The following is a 6,000-nucleotide window of genomic DNA, read 5'->3' as shown; positions in this document are numbered from 1 at the left end:
TCTTACGTCTATAGATAGACCTCTTTAATTTTAAGAGATATAGATATCTTTAAGTAATCGATATACTATAGTTAATTACCTTTTAAGAAATTATCGTAGTAATAAAGAAAATAGTACTTTTCTCTACTCCTAATATAATTAATATACTAAATATAATCCTAAAATAAATAATTTAATTACTAAAGGTCCTTAGCTTCCTAATATAATATATATCTCTAATAAGGATACTCCCTATAGCGCTTTTAGGAGTTACTCTATATTATTATTAGGAAGTTAAATAAAATAGACTGACTATACTATATCGAAGTCCTACCGCCTAATATCTCTATTTAAGACTCTCGCGAAAACCCTTAAATCTATTATTACCTTACGTTTTAGTTACCTTATCGAAGTATATACTCTTTTACTAAAGACTTATATTAAGAGACGCGTGGGACGATCTTATAATCACACGTTTTATCTAATATAAAAAAAGATCTATAAAATATAACGTAAAGGATTCTAATATATTTCGTAGCTTATATTTAACTAAAGCGACGCCTTTAATAATATAGTCTACTAACGCCTACTATATTACCTCTAGAAATATTAAATACTAGATAGAGATAATTATATAGTAGATCGTTAGCTTTCTTTAAGATCGATTTATAATACTTATACTCGAGAAAGGACCGATAAAAGAAAACCAGTAATAGTAGATATCCCTTAGGGCTTATCTCTCTTATTAATCCTTTTCTTATTTTATAATACTGATCTAATCAATAAGCTGTATATAGCTAATATAGGTATTAGAGGTATAGGCCTAGATAGATATAGAGTATTAGTTATTAGATATATCAATAATATTTATATTCTAGTTTAGAATAACTTTGTAAAAAGAAATTATTTATATCTAGACTAATTCTATTAAATAAATATATAAAAAGATATACCGCGGATTTCTCGCCTTTAAAGTATAAATTTATCTATTTCTAATAAAAAGCGTAAACTAAAAAAATAAAACTAATTAATAGAGAGCTAACGAAGTACTTAGTTATCCTTAGTAATTATTAAGGAATTCAGATTAAACCTACTTTAGTAGTTAAATATCTTAGGGTTATACTTAATACCTATTTTATAGATAAATCCTATATCGACTAATATAGAAAGAAAGTAATATAGTTAATTACTACGCTATAATTAATCGTACGGATAATATAAAAAATTACTATATTTTATTTTTAGAGAATATAGATTACTATTCTACTATCTTAGATATTATTTAGTTACTCTATCTAGTATATAAAAAAATAACTTATCGATAAACTATCGAAAAAAGAGCGAACTAGATTATTAAATCTATATAATATTAGATTCTCTACCGAATTATAGATATCTTTCGGATTATATTGTATATAGCGCTAAAGATATTATTATATATTTTATTTATACTAATTACTTTCTAGCTGCTAGCTAAAGAAGTATATATCTACTCTACTAATTAATTAAAAATATTTAATAGATAATATCTTTACAAGAGAGTATTAATATTAGCTAATAAAATATCACCTTTATAATTACTATTATCTCCCCGTTATAACGCCTTAAATAATATCTTTATAATAAAGGTCTAATCTACTATATTAAAGAAATTAAGCTATTCGTTATCTTACCGTAATAGGAATCACCCGTTATTTATATATTATATAATAAAACTATAGCTATTAAAGAATATAATATTATTTTTTATAGCCCGAAAGCTAGTATCGCGTATACCGATAATAACGTCTCTAAAGTAGATATTAACGTAGCGGTAATTACCTTATATAGATTAATAAAAAAGGCCCTTAGTACTCTTATTAATTATATAATCTACTCCGTAGAGCTATAAAGTATTATACTAGCGTTTTATATATTTTATAGAACCCCCTAATACTAATACTACAAAAAGGGAATAACTATATATACTAATAGCTAAGTAGCTATATAAGTATATTAATAACCCCGTAGACCTTTGAATTAGTATTTTCTCTACTAAATCGCCTAAAGTATAGATTGTCTATAACGACTAGAAATTAATATATATATTAACTAGATACCTAAGTATCTTAACGTATTAAATAATAAACGAGCCGATATTCTAGCGAAATAAACTACTATAGAGATAGATTAGGTACTAAACTACACGTTTATAGCCCTTTATCGCACGAGGCTATATAAGCTAATATTTAAAGAGTAAAAGAAATAGTAGACTTTAAATAAATATAAGGCCTATATCTAATATCTTGTTACCGAACTAATTAAAAAGGTCTTTATAATATATTAATTACTAAATCGAGCGGGTAATATAGTGTTACGAACTGCTAACTGGTCACGGTGAGTAACGTCCGCAAAGGTGATACTTCTCTAGGAGTACTGCAGGCCTCAAGCGTATCCGCAACCGTACCAATGCCTCGGGGGCCTTCTATGGGCTCGGGTCTCTAGGGTGCTTGCAAGGTGTGCCAGTTAGAGCGCCGGTCAAGTCAGTCACTTAGGGATCGAGGATCACTAAGTAAGCTCCCAAGACCGTTGGAGGGTTGTCGCTATGTTCGAACTGTGAAGTACCAAAGGGTGGTTCCAAGTAACAATGATGGGATTGATCACGAAGAACTAAATACATGTGGTAAAGACTGTCCTTATATATCCCTTGCCCAGTATTCCACGCCCTCGTTTGTGGTATACTGCATGCAGGCATGTAGTAGTCCCATTGATATACCATCCGATATACCATTCCTTGGCGATGGATCGTGGTATATTGTCACGTGACTTATACCCTTGTTGTCCTGCATCATCACCGCGGGGTTGGTTGGCTCTGGTTTCCTCTTGTACCCCTGTTGGCGCGAGTGAGGTGGCTTGGTTCGTAACATCATCTCCCCCTCTTCCAGATTTTCGTCCTCGAAAAGTCCTTAAATTCTCGGTGTCCCCTCTAGGTGAGTTCCCACAATGTTGTCCCGTCATGTCCCCCCGCACTGCCGTTAAACCGAAGCGTAACAAGTACGCTGATAACGCTCGTTTGGGTGATAGGATTGAACGAACTGGTCGCCCCGTGGATTTCCCGTGCGATTATTGTCTTATTCGTGGAAAGTGTTGCATCATGAGTCCTTTCGTGAAGAGTAAGAAGTGTTCGACTTGTGCTCGTCGTGGACACACTTGTGAGAGGAGTTTCCACACAGATAAGGAGTGGGATGACCTGCAACAAAATGAACGAAAGTTGGCGTCCGATCTCGAGGAGGCCCAAAAGCAATTTCTTCAGCATTCGCAAAAGATGAATGAGGCGATGGCAAAGGTCCTTCGCCTCCAAAAACATCAACAATTTCTCAAAGAACGTGGTGGTCGGATGTTGGATCACGATCAGACGACGTTGGATCGGTTAAACGAAGAGGATCCCCCTACCGCCGAGGAATTTCGTGATTTTGATCGGTTGGCGGAGCAGCAGGAGATTCGTCAATTGGCTGCTACGTCGGGAGACGCTAGTCTGATGAGGATGACTCAGTCTCTGGATCAGATGCCTCCTGGCTTCTGGAGTGTCGAGGCTGCGATTGCCGAAGGGAATTTCGATCTATCCGCTGGTGGAACTGTTGAACCAGCTGAGAGCAACCCGTCAGGTGCTCAATAGGTTCCCAAGTGTTTTCAGAGGTATCGTACCCCTTCCATTTGACAAGGTAGTGAGGCTTGCCACTGATGCGTTTGTTGTCCAGAACTTTTTCGACTTCATATTCGTTTTCGGTTTCTTCTTCGATTTCCACGTTGGTAGCGAGTTCGGCGTTTTCTGGTGCGGGTTCGAGTAACGAGATATGAAACGTTGGGTGAATGCGTCGCATGCTTTCTGGTAGTTTCAAGCGAAAATTGACTGGTCCTGTTTGTTCTTCAATTTCGAATGGTCCCAACTTCAGGTGGTCGAGTTTCGCGCTCGGTCGCTTGGTTTTGATGTTTCGTCGTAGGAGGTAGACCTTCTCCCCCTTTTTCAGATCAGGGCCGGCTCGGTGGCGCTGGTCGTAGTGCGTTTTCATGCGTAGGTTCAGAAATTCGATGTCTCGAGCCATTTGCATGTGGAGTTGCTTGATCCCGGTGGTCAGTAGTCTTGCGGATTCTGCCACAGTTCTCTCGTTTCGGGGTTCTCCGATTAACTTGGGATTATACCCATAGTTCGCGAAGAACGGCGATTCCTTCGTCGTTGCATGCATCGCGTTGTTGTAAGCGAATTGTGCAATTGGTAACAATCCTGCCCAATCGTCTTGCTGGTGGTTCACATGGTGTCTCAGGTATTGTTCCAGAGTCTGGTTGACTCGTTCTGTCTGTCCGTTGGTTTGCGGGTGATATGCAGTAGAGAGTCTGTGCTCAATACCCATTTGGTCCGCAAATGATTGCCACATATTGGATGTGAACAGTTTGTCTCGGTCCGATGTGATCTTGTCGGGTACTCCATGGTTTCCGAAAACGTAGCGAAGTAGTATATTCGCCATTCGGTTTGCGTCGATGCTTTCTTTTGTCGCAACCATATATGCGTACTTTGTGAGTCGGTCGACAATGACCATGATCATATCGCAACCTTCTGATTCTGGTAGTTTCGTGATAAAGTCCATGGTAATCCATTCCCATGGCCGCGTTGGCGTGTCTGCTGTCTGCATTTCCCCGTAAGGAAGGTGTCGTGATGGCTTGTTCCGTTGACATGTGTCGCAACTTTTGATGTACCCCCTTACTTTTCGGTGCATGTTCGGGATGTAGTAGTTGCGTGAGATATGTTCCATTGTTTTTTCAACTCCCATATGTCCGTGCGTCGGGAAGTCGTGGTGTTTTTTGATGACTTCGTTCTGCAGCGATCGTGGAACATAGATCAAGCCATGGATGATGACGAATCCGTCGTCGCTTGTAGTGCCGTTGTGACGTTCGTTCCCGAGGACTGCTTGCATTGATTCGTCCTCGGCGGTGGCTCTTCGGACCTTGTCTAGCCATCCGTCGTCTTCGATTTCGCTGGTTGCTGCGAGTATTTGTCGGTTGTAGACGATGTCTCCTTGGTCGTTTGTAGTGAGGATAGCGGGCTCCGCTTCCTTTGTGCCGATCTGATAGTCAGGTCGTCTGCTGAGTGCGTCTGCGACAGCGTTTTCAGTCCCTTTGCAGTGAACAATCTTAAAATCGTATTGTGCAAGGGTTTCAGCCCATCTAGCTTGCCGTCGAGTGAGTTTCTTCGTGGTGGTGAAGAATGTCAGGTTGTGGTGGTCCGTCTTGACCGTCACAGTATGCTTTGCTCCTTCGAGGTACGCTCTCCAGACTTGAAATGCTGACACTATAGCAAGCAGTTCTTTGTCGTGGATGTCGTAATTGAGTTCTGCGGGGATCATCTTCCTAGACCAAAATGCGATTGGTCTGGGCTTTCCGTTTTCGTCCGGCTGGGTCAGTTGTGCTCCCAGGGCGTAGTCTGATGCGTCGGTTTCCATCGTGGTTGGCTTTTCGTAGTCGAAGATTCCAACGACTGTTCGTTTCTCGAACAAGCTCTTGAGTTTTTGGAATGATTCTTCTGCTTTGTCGTCCCAGTTGAACGTTTCTCCCTTCTTGGTGAATCGGTATAGTCCGGCGGCGTATTTCGAGTAACCCGGGACTAGTTTCCGATAGTAATTTGCCAATCCAAGAAAGCTTTGTACGTCCTTGACGTTTCTGGGTGTGGGCCATTCCACAATGCTTTTGACCTTTTCTTCTTCCATTCCTAGACCGTCGAGGCTGATGGTGTATCCAAGGAAGCTGGTTTCCTGGACGTGGAATTCGCATTTCTTGAGCTTCAGAGTGACTTTGGCTTCTCTGAGCTTCTGCAGCACCTTTTTGTTGTGTTCAATATGTTCTGCTTCGGTCTTGGAGAATACTAAGATATCATCCAAGTAAGCGATAACAAAAACATCGAGGTATTCTTCCAGAACGGTGAAGATGAACCTCTGGAACGATGCTGGTGCGTTGGTAAGACCAAAAGGCATAACCACATATTCGAAGTGT

Source organism: Penicillium alfredii (genome assembly GCF_028826965.1).
Source record: "Penicillium alfredii strain IBT 34128 chromosome Unknown utg000004l_segment0_segment0, whole genome shotgun sequence".
NCBI classification, from domain to species: domain Eukaryota; kingdom Fungi; phylum Ascomycota; class Eurotiomycetes; order Eurotiales; family Aspergillaceae; genus Penicillium; species Penicillium alfredii.
This window is presented reverse-complemented; position numbering follows the sequence as displayed.